We start from the raw sequence: 11,725 nt of genomic DNA on the forward strand, positions 1-11,725 counted from the left end.
GAATTTCCTTTTCAAAGTCTTGAGGGTTCTGCAGGCCCATGATTCTCGCCAGCTAACTGCTGTGGACCTTCTCAATCTGTCCAATGGAAAATTCATAAAAACGTTAGCATTCTCCCTCTTCTTAAAGAATCTCCTGTAATTAGCACATATTTCACACTTAGAGTTTGGCTGAAAGCAGAAATTTTCTCCCACTGTCTAACTGCTCACAGTCAGTCAGCAGACTCAGCTTACAGAAAAATAGCACACAGCTTTGAAAACCGCATAGAAATGAAATGAAGAAGTACTTACTACAATCACAAACAACTGTATTTCTTTCAGTAACATGGTGATTTACGGGAAGGCAATTTCTAACAATTTTGGTGTAACATGTCAATGTTTGGTGGACTGAAAATATTTTACTGTAACGTGCTTGTTTATGGGACTAACATGTTAGAATTTTGCTGTAACATGGCGATGCATCATGGAAAATTGGTTATATTTTCAGTTTCTTTTCTTTTGAGTCATTTGTCTTCTGGCTGGTTTGATGTGACCTCGCGTGAATTAATCTGCTGTGCCATCCATTTCATCGCAGGGTAGCTCTTGCAGGCTTCATCCTCAATAATTTGACGGATGTATTCTAATCTCTGTCTTCGCCTAAAGATTTTACCCTCTACAGCTCCCACTAATGCCTGAAGTCTTAACAGATGTTCTATCATCCTGTCCTTTTTGTTGTCACTGTTTAGCGTATATTCCTTTCCTCACCTCCTCATTCCTTACTTTACCATTCTTTGGCACCATAAATCAAACACACCGAGTCCACGTTTCACTACCATCTCTCCTTACCATCCTTTGGCCCCATATGTCAAATACACAATCCATGTTTCACTATCATACTATTCTGTCTTTCAGACGTATATTCTCGGAAATTTCTTCTTCAGATTAGGGCCTCTGTTTGATTCTGGTAGACTTCTCTTGGCCAGGAACGCCCTTTTTGCCCGTGCTAGTCTGCTTTTGATGTCGTCCTTGTTCCGTCCGTCATTGGTTATATTGCAGCATAGGTAGCAGAATTCCTTAACCTTATCTACTTTATGACCATCAATCCCGATGTCAAGTTTCTAGCTGTTCTCATTTCTGCGACTTCTAATTACTTGTGTCGTTCTTCGATTTACTGTCAGTCCGCATTTTGCACTCATTGTACTGTTCTTTACATTAAGCAGATCATGTAATTCTTCTTTACTTTTACTCATGATAACAATGTTGTTAGCAAATCTTATCATTGAAATCCATTGACGAACTGTAATCCTACTCTTGAACCATTCCTTTATTTCTCCTTCGAAGTATAGATTGAACAGCAGGAGAGAAAGACTACATCAGTGTTTTACAATCTTTTTACAGCGAGCACTTAGTTCTTGGTCTTCCGTTCTTATTGTCTGCTCTCGATTCTTTTACATATCGTATATCACTCATCTTTCCCTATACATTATTACTATTATTAACAGAGTTTCGAACATCTTGCACCATTTAACATTATTCTTCAATCTGTATTCTACTATCACTGCAACATCAGAACGCCCTTTTTGGTGCCTTTACCTTCCCTAAAGCCAACCTGGTCGTCATTTAACAAATACTCAATTTTCTTTTGACTTAAATTCTTCATCTGTGTGACCGTAGTGTCCGTAGTTGCTTTATAATGCTTGAGGACATATTTGTTCTGTCGTTACAACTACAAAATGCGTGATTTTTTTCACGCATCCTTGTAATTGTAACGACAGAACAAAATTACCCTTAAGTATTTTTTTCACTTCTTCTGTTATTTTTCCTGGCAGAAACTTTGATGCGTGAGCTGTCAAGCACATTGTGCGATAATTCTCGCACTTGACGGCTCTTCAGAACTATGTGGGTGATGCTCTTCTAAAAATCTGATGATACATCGCCAGTCTCATACATTCTATACACCAACATGATTAGTCGTTTTGTTGCCACTTCCACCCAACGATTTTAGAAATTCCGAAGTAATATTATCTATCCCTCCGGCATTATTTGATTTTAAGTCTTCCAAAGCTCTTGTAAATTCTGATTTTGTTACTGGATCCCCCAGTTCATCTACATCGACTCCTGTTTCTTCTTGTATCACATCAGACAAATCTTCAGTGTACTCTTTCCACCAATCCGCTCTCTCCTCTGCATTTAAAAGTGACATTCCCATTGTACTGTTGATTTTGCTGCCCTTGCTTTTAGTTTCCCCGAAGGTTCTCTTAACTTTCCTGCATACTGAACCAGTCCTTCCGGCAATAATTTCATATCTATTTCTTCACATTTTTCCTGTAGCCATTTCACCCAAGCTTCTCTGCACAGCCTATTGATTTCATTCCTAAGTGATCGATACTTCTCTATTCACAAATTTCCCAGAACATATTTGTACTTCCATCTTTCATCGATCAGCTGAAGTATTTCTCATGTGAAGCATGGTCTCTTCGCAGTAACCTTCTTTGTACTTATGCTTTCCTTTCCAACCCCTGTGATTGCCTATCTGTGCCGGCAGGTGTGGCCGAGCGGTTCTAGGCGCTTCAGTCCGGAACCGCGCGACCGCTACGGTCGCAGGTTTGAATCCTGCGTCGGGCATGGATATGTGTGATGTCCTTAGGTTAGTTAGGTTTAAGTAGTTCTAAGTCTAGGGGACTGATGACCTCAGATGTCAAGTCCCATAGTGCTTAGAGCCATTTGAACCATTTGATTGCCTATCTAGTGACATCCACTCCTCCTCAACTGAACTGCCTTCTGATCTGTTCATTACCGAAGTATTTGTAGTCTCAGTGTACTTCAAGCGTGTATCTTCATTCCTCAGTGCTTCTGTATCCCATTTATTTGTGCAGTGATTTTTCATGACTATTCTCTTAAATCTCGACCTACTCTTCATCATTACTAAATTGTAATCAGAGTTTATCTCTGCCCTGTATGTGCGTTACAAGCCAACATCTGATTTCGGAATCTCTTCCTGACCCTGACGTAATTTAACTGATATCTTCCTATATCTCCCGGTCTTTTCCTAGCATACCTCCACCTCTTGCGATTCTTCAACAGAGTATCCCCTATTACTAGTTGAAAGTTATTTTAGAACTCACTAAATCTTTCCCCTCTCCCATTTCTCCTAACAAGCCCGTATTCTCACTTAACCTTTTCTTCTAAACCTTCTCTTCCAACCGCATTCCAGTCCCTCACGATTATTACATTTTCATCTACTTTTTACTCAATTACCCGTTCGGTATCTTAAGGTACTTCCTCTGTCTCTTTGTATTGTGCATGTGACGTTGGCGTGTGTACCAGACCTACTAGTGTCAGTGTTGGTTCGCTGTCGATTCTGGTAAGGACAATCCCATCACTGAAACAGTCGCAGTAGCTCACTGTCGGCCCTACCTTCCTACTCATCACGAATCATACTAACGTTATGCTGTTTTCTGCTGCTGTTGATATTGCTACTATGTAACTGAAGGCCTATGGGGCAGTTTCATCAATTTTGTTTCATGCTTAACGATAAATGGCAACGTATTGAGTTAGTTTTAGTTTCATGAAGGTAGTTGTTATGCAATATCAACTTGCTTCTTATCTCTGAAGTTTGAAGTGATAGCGGGGCGGTCTGACAGTGACATCAACATGATTCCAGCAGGAGGATATCATCAGAGCCCTGTGATTTGCCGAACAGAGGTAGTATCGCATGGAATCGTTGGTTGCAGCAATGCATATGCCTCTGGTGGCAAGGCTGGTGCCACACAATACTACTCGTATGACTGCAACTGGAGCTTTGGTAGCAGACAATGGCGTCTGTTTCTCTGCTGGTGCCATTTGTTTTCATATAAGCTTCAAAGGTAGTGTTGCCTGTAGGCCAGAGCTGCACCAACCTGTGGTTCACAACTGTGTGAATGTTAGCTGTGTCACAAGAGGATACACTACATAACTTCCGGTCTGTTAGTATCACATTCTTCAGTCAACGGAGATGTACAAGTTTCTTTTAGGCGCACATCGTAGCACTGTATAAAATTAATATGGTAGTTACTTATGTCCACGCTGATTTCTTCGCTAGTAACTTGACACATAAATTTGTTGTTTTCATTCTGCAATTGGAACTCATCCATCTTAAATCTGTTCCTGCTTACTTATCGTTGTCCTCAATCACGTGGCTATTTTCAGGTTAACTTCTTTATCTGAACTGTCGTAATTTTATTTTATGTAACAGTACACATCCCTTTTCTTAAAAATCCTGCCAAAATTTTGCGTCATATCCAAATCTGTACAGTAATAATCGTCCATATGGAGTAGCTCCAGTATCACAGGCAGATAACACATTTTAGTGTCAGGAAGTTCCATTTTATATGGTGTAGCTAAAGGATTTTTATGCTTCCTTGAAGTGGTTTGCAGTGCTTCTTTAGCAGTATTTTCTACTATGTCTGTCATTATCACATAGTAGTCTGAGTTTGGTGTTGCGTCTTGCAGAGTTAATATGGAGATTGTACGATGTAGATAACTGTTAAGTACACCACACATATCTTTCTTTAGCTTTGAATACCGTCTCTTCTCTAGTTGTTCATGGCAGTTCGCTTCGTCACAGATTATACTCAGTATAATGCTGTGACCAAATGGTTCTGTAATGGGTTTAAACAAATTAAAATTTTACATTTTCGGTGTAATTTGTGTTAGCAGTGCCCCTGTGAGAATTGTTCGTATATTTCAATAATATTCACAAACCAAAGCAAGCATCATATGGCCTCACATCTCTACATATATATACAAGAAATGCCATACTCGATGCTACGGTTTATAACTACAGTGGAAATTTAATGTGAAACATCTAAACTCGTGATCTAAGTGCCTGTTTGGCGTCTGAGACGTGTATAAAGCTTATTTTGACATCGAAATACGTAAATCTCAGTGCAGGGCAACAGGAATGTGTTAAAATTTATTTTGAACTTAAATATGTGGAGCTTACGCTACACGATGCGAAATACAGACTATCCAGTACATCAAACAATTAGCCTGCGAGAAAACAATCCGTTTTGAATGAAATTTATATATGCTATCTGACTGCAAAACAAAAGAATGCAGATAAAAATGTTGGACCTGAGTATTGCTAATCTTTATCTCAGTCTCACAAAGAAACACTGTACCGGAACTCCATTCGTATCACACAGAAAAAGAACATAACGTTTAACGTATCTGACTTTCTGTTAAAACTGGTTGAAAATTGGCGAGAAAGATCCTTACGGAAATGTACTAGTGTTAAAACTTTTAACTGATCTAGTATTATTTTCAAAGGAACACTCTGACAATCACTGTGCTTCATGATTGACGTGAACCTTGAAAGTAATTAAATTTATTGCTCTACCTGTGCGAACGGAACGCTCGACTGTTCTGCAACGTGTTAATATTAAGATAATGATGACACTGTCAAAAATCAGATGTCATTTACCGTTCTTACGATTTGCAATGAAAGGCCTCTAACATAGTACAATGCAGTATACAGACTCACTCATAAACGTAAAGAAAATGAGGGACTAAAGTTGACAGCTGATCAATGGGAACAAAGACTCCAAGTATAACTATACTTCATTAAGTGAAAAGAAGTAAGCAAAATATTACTTAACAATTTCCCTGTGCAATGTTACTTTCCCTGTCACTTGTTTCAGTCGGAAGAAAAAAACCATTTGTTGCATAATAAAATCGCTGCTGCAAACTACAACCATACACAATGTCCTAACGATAAGAAACCACAGTTAAAATCACTAAATCTGGATTACCTTATCACCTAAGTCTGTAATGCCTCCATTGATATTTGCTCAACATCTTCAGTATTCCTCAAAACATTTTATTATGAAAGCCCTTTTCAGATAATGTGGCCTCCACTACCCGGCAGGTCAGCTTCCATCCTTTTCAAACCGACTGCGTTGCCTCACTGTCTAATACAGGGCTATTACAAATGATTGAAGCGATTTCATAAATTCACTGTAGATCCATTTATTGACATATGGTCACGACACACTACAGATACGTAGAAAAACTCATAAAGTTTTGTTCGGCTGAAGCCGCACTTCAGGTTTCTGCCGCCAGAGCGCTCGAGAGCGCAGTGAGACAAAATGGCGACAGGAGACGAGAAAGCGTATGTCGTGCTTGAAATGCACTCACATCAGTCAGTCATAACAGTGCAACGACACTTCAGGACGAAGTTCAACAAAGATCCACCAACTGCTAACTCCATTCGGCGATGGTATGCGCAGTTTGAAGCTTCTGGATGCCTATGTACGGGTAAATCAACGGGTCGGCCCGCAGTGAGTGAAGAAACGGTTGAACGCGTGCGGGCAAGTTTCACGCGTAGCCCGCGGAAGTCGACGAATAAAGCAAGCAGGGAGCTAAACGTACCACAGCCGACGGTTTGGAAAATCTTACGGAAAAGGCCAAAGCAGAAGCCTTACCGTTTCGAACTCATTGATGGGGACATGCTGTGCCGAGTGTGGGAGGAACTTGATTATCGGCTTGATGTCTGCCGAATCACTAAAGGGGCACATACCGAACATTTGTGAATGCCTAAAAAAACTTTTTGAGTTTTTGTATGTGTGTGCAAAGCATTGTGAAAATATCTCAAATAATAAAGTTATTGTCGAGCTGTGAAATCGCTTCAATCATTTGTAATAACCCTGTACATACTACACACTGATATTCTCTGACTCACTCTAACCCCATTGGCTTCAAACCACAGACTAGCTAAGAATATGATTGTATGGATACCACAGAGGCTGACTGCATTTGTCAAATTCACAACTTCGTTTACATTTATGACCAAAACCTCTTGAAAACCTACGTGGCAAATACGACAGTCCCCTTTCAACAGAAATGATGTTGATCCCATGGAACACTGTCTCAGTGCTTAAAGCCCTACGAACTTTATATACAATACGTTCTACTGCACTCAGTGACCATCACTTCCACGTGATGAAAACTATCAGACAGATTACAGAATAGTTACTGTGTTGCTTCACACTGACCCGAGTGCCATAAGATACAGTCATAGCCAAATTAGACCAAATTAAGAGTGGTTCCCACGGATGATTCTGCATATTTTCAGGAAGAGAATCAGTGCATCAAACACACTTAAACCATTCACTATTGGAAAAGTTACTCCTTTAAATGCAGTTAATATGTTACGTGTATGGAAAAGAAAACTGAAAATGGAAGACCCCGACGGTCAAAAAATGTCAACTGGAGTATTGGGTGAAAACAGTTACTATGAAGGAAAAATGTAGACAGTTATTAGAAAAAGAACACACTACAGAGGCTGTGTAACCAAGCATTCATACTTCTTTAAACTCATTGTATAGAAATGTTTGGATATGGTTGGGGAATACGAGATAGAGCATTTATTGTAAAAAATGTAGAAAGTGCTCACACATTAGAGTGCTTGCAGAAAAAGGTGGATTTGCGAATGTTTACTGCACTGAAGCATGCAAAAGAAAAAAAAGAATGAAAAAAGGTCGTTTATAAAGCTCTATTCCTGTTGGGATCTGCTTAAAAAGAATGGTTACCATGTGTCTGACGGTGATGGAATGCAAGTGTAATGTAGAAACAGAAAAGCCATTTGCAGGGCTTGAAGTTGACAAAATGACTACTGTTAACTGTAACCCATTTGTAAAGGATGTGAACTTAATATTTTACACATATGGGAATTCTGTAAGAATGTGAAGGAGAAGTTTGGCAAAGCACATTCAAGACGACGTGGAATCCTCTAACGTTAGTGTAGTGTGGGAAATAATAGGCAAAATTAAAAACTGTGAATTCTCTCAGCTGGAAGAATTGCAGGAAGGGACGGAGCTAACGGTTAAGGGGTTAAATGAGATAGTTACGGCAAAAATTAGACCTGTAGGATGATGTCATGTGTTGAGGTTCATTAACGATGTCATGAATGCCAAGCTTACGGGTTATGACCATTTAATGTGCTGAAGTTCGATGATTGTTCAAAAACGAATTGCATCTGGAATTTTTGGACAACATGGTTGTGGAGATGCAGCAGCGATTAGTATGATTAATCAATTATTCCAAAACAGTCTTAATCGCATTTTTTATTATTATTACACCGCTAACCGGTTTCAACCCGACGTAGGGGTCATCTTCTGGGCGTTTACACTATTGGTTTCCTGCCGTTATGTAGACAGGAGTCACACCAGCAGTCGACCAATGGTGTAAACGCCCACAAGATGACCCCTACGTCGGGTTGAAACCGTTTGACGGTATATTAATAATAAATGCGATTAAGGCTTTTTTTGAGTAATTGATGCATCTGGAATGCCTACTGTCATCCTACTCACATCTGTCGTTTGTTCCTTCCTACTGCATTTTATTACAATGTGGCTAGTAGAGAGTGTTTATGAGTGGCACTGGGAAAGTTTAAACAGACTGTGTGATGCAGGCTGGCATAAAAAACAGTAAACAATTTATTGCATATTTACACGTTCTCAAACATTGTTGATATATCGGACCCACATTCCCTACATATACCTGTCCATCCTCATGTCACACAACTACGATCACAACCTGTGTAGATTCCTTAGAAGTTAATCAAATAATCGGTTAAAAAAATAAAACAAAAAAAAACAAAAAAAGGACGGGACTAACGGCAAACTGAAATGGCAAACTGGAATGGCAAACACAAACTAACTTCATAAAGCTATATGCACTTCAGTACGTTACATAATAATTTGTCTAAGATCAAGTAAACAGAGCAAGAGACGCGCACACACAGTGTAACCATCCCCCACTTTGATCACTGTATCTGAAGGTCACAGTTAATTAAATAACGGTATACAGATTGCGATTCTTAATTCGAAAATACCGGTTTAAAAATGATTACAGAATAACATTTCCTCTTGTAAGTAGGCTGTTTAGGTTTTTTTATTGGTAACGCCACCTCTGTATGAAAATCACTGGCTGTGCTGTGGGCAGTCTGTGTCTGCTTTGCATTGTTGTAATACTCGCCATTGTAGTGTTAGGCAGCTGGCTGTGAACAGCGCGTAGCGTTGCGCAGTTGGAGGTGAGCCGCCAGCAGTGGTGGATGTGGGGAGAGAGATGTCGGAGATTTGTAATTTGGCATGAACTGCTATATTTATATATGATGATATCAAGGTAAATACATTGTTTGTTCTCTATTAATATCTTTCATTTGCTAACTATCCCTATCAGTAGTTAGTGCCTTCCATAGTTTGAATCTTTTATTTAGCTGGCAGTAGTGGCGCTCGCTCTATTGCAGTAGCTTGAGCAGCGAAGATTTTTGTGAGGTAAGTGATTTGTGAAAGGTATAGTTTAATGTTGGTCAGGGCCATTCTTTTGTAGGGAATTTTGAAAGTCAGATTGCGTTGCGCTAACAAAATATTGTGTGTCAGTTTAAGCACAGTCATGTATAGTTGTTCAAAGGGGACGTTTCACTCTAAGGACTTAACTTATTGTGATATGCCATAGTAGCAATTTAATATTTGGAATAGTGTTACTCTGATACCACCTCTTTGACAGTCACTAGCTTTACAAATTTATGCAGTTAACGGTAGACTACAGATCCACCGATCAAAGAGCATATTTGTTCACAATAAGAGTGTGTCTTCAAATCTGCTCAGTTCTAGCTAGAAGAGTTATTTTGAAAGCAGTACGTGTGGATATGTTATAGTGGAACACCGAAATCTGGAGAATGTCAACTTTCACCGGTGACTGTCAACATTCACATAGTTGCTAAGTGTATGTCCGAAATATTTGCTAAATACCCTGAATTCTGACTTACACCGGTAAATGTTGACGTACACCATGCACTAATGGTGAATGTTGAACATGTTGGAGATTTATATTTTCTACTCCGTAATTCAGTCGCTATAAAACGTCACAAGAGTGACGTAACTTTTTCGCCTCTCCTTCCGAAAGGAATAACCAAGAATTTAAAATACGCAGTACATTCTACATGAGAAAAGAAAATAACAGTTATAAAAAAAAATTACTTTCCTGTGTGATTCAAATCTTATTCATTGCAACAAGTTAAACTTTTATGACTCTTTGAATTGCACAAGAGTCCCTTGCTTTTACAACTGCATTTATTTGTGGAACACTCCCTTTTGCAACGACAACGTGTACAGCCTTGTCCCCCACTTCTCGAATTACCTGCAGCTGCTTTTCTCAGCCACGTTTCTTGAAAAGAAATATCATCTATGGAAAGTAACTTTTATTTACAAATTACGAACTGATTACGTGTGTAAAGCTGCTTGAGGGTACCACGGAGTCTTCTATTCTAACCACAACCGCTAACACATTTCGGCTATCTGTACGACCACGGTCGACATCAGAGACTTGTATACGTACATTATCACCAATTTGAGCATGAGGAAATTGTTTTTGTGAGGTTCGTAAGATCTCTGTTGCTTGCAGTAGATTTTCTTTCGCAGCCGCAATTTTTGTAGAAATCAACTCTTGTTTTTCAGACAGAATTTGATGTGAAGACGTTGTAAGCTGTAGGTCCTCTTCAATGTTTTTCTTTGGAATATGGTTTTCGGTTTGACTACCGCTAACATCTTTTTTATAAGCATTAACAGTTTCTTCAAGCTGTTCTTCAGTTTCAGAAGTATTGGCAATTTCTACGATTTGTTCTTTAGTTTCAATATTTGCGATTTGTTCGCCAGGCAAAAAAGACGATGCTATGACTCTTTTGCTTTAACGCCAAACATGGCTTCATAAAGACTTCCTTCGTGGTATGTAGTGTTCTTGTCAAATTGAAAAAAGGAGAAACCATCTGACCATTTATTTGTATCGTTATCGTTCATCCATGCAGGTAGCATATTCTGTATATCCTGATTGTCCCCTGCAACTGAGCCTTGTGTTTGACTGTGACGAGTCTTTCCATGAACTATTTTAACATCTTTCCACATAGCGCATATTTCGGATATGACTTGATTACTAAATTCTCTACCATTATTTAATAGCAACATTGCTGGTGCACCAAATGTTAAAAATATTGAAAGAACGTGATGCGCTACTTCTTCAGCTCTTTTAGTTTCCAAAGGTCGTAGCTGGACAAACTTAGTCAAATGATCTTAATACACCATTAATAACTTATATTCGCCATCTCTGTTTGACTGCAGATCTATCAGATCAACTTGACATCTTGAGTTTAATTCAGAACTAACCATTGGCTTCACAACAATACCTTTCTTAGATGCATTGTGTTTCATTTGACACTGTTTGCATAAACTTAAATGCAACGTTACAACTTTATATGTAATATTTTTGTATTTAACTTAACACTTTAAGCATATGTGTTCTTCCTCCGTGGCCTATTCTGATGTGAGTTTCATATAGTATAATGTAGAATTCTTCATTGGTAACATAGTACTGTATGTTCGTTTCCCCTGGTTTTAATGGTACAATTAACTTCTCTTTAAAATTAATTTTTAAAACATCAAAACGTTTTAATCGTCTGTAATCTAAAGGTGTGTTGCATTCAATTTTAGCAGAAACCACTTCTGAAAGTACTTTTGAATACTTTTCTTGAGAAAAATAAAAACAATAGTCTTCGCATATACCCGCAATTAATGCATTTAACTTTTCATGAAAAAGATCACGATTTACTGCAGTATCCATTTAGTATAAATTATGGTATCGGAAAGAAATTAAGAAAAGTTACTCGCGTTATCAAAGCTTGCAAAATACTGACAAAGCTGATTGACTCCGAGCA

This window comes from Schistocerca serialis, chromosome 6, assembly GCF_023864345.2.
Source record: "Schistocerca serialis cubense isolate TAMUIC-IGC-003099 chromosome 6, iqSchSeri2.2, whole genome shotgun sequence".
Classification (NCBI taxonomy): Eukaryota; Metazoa; Arthropoda; class Insecta; order Orthoptera; family Acrididae; genus Schistocerca; species Schistocerca serialis.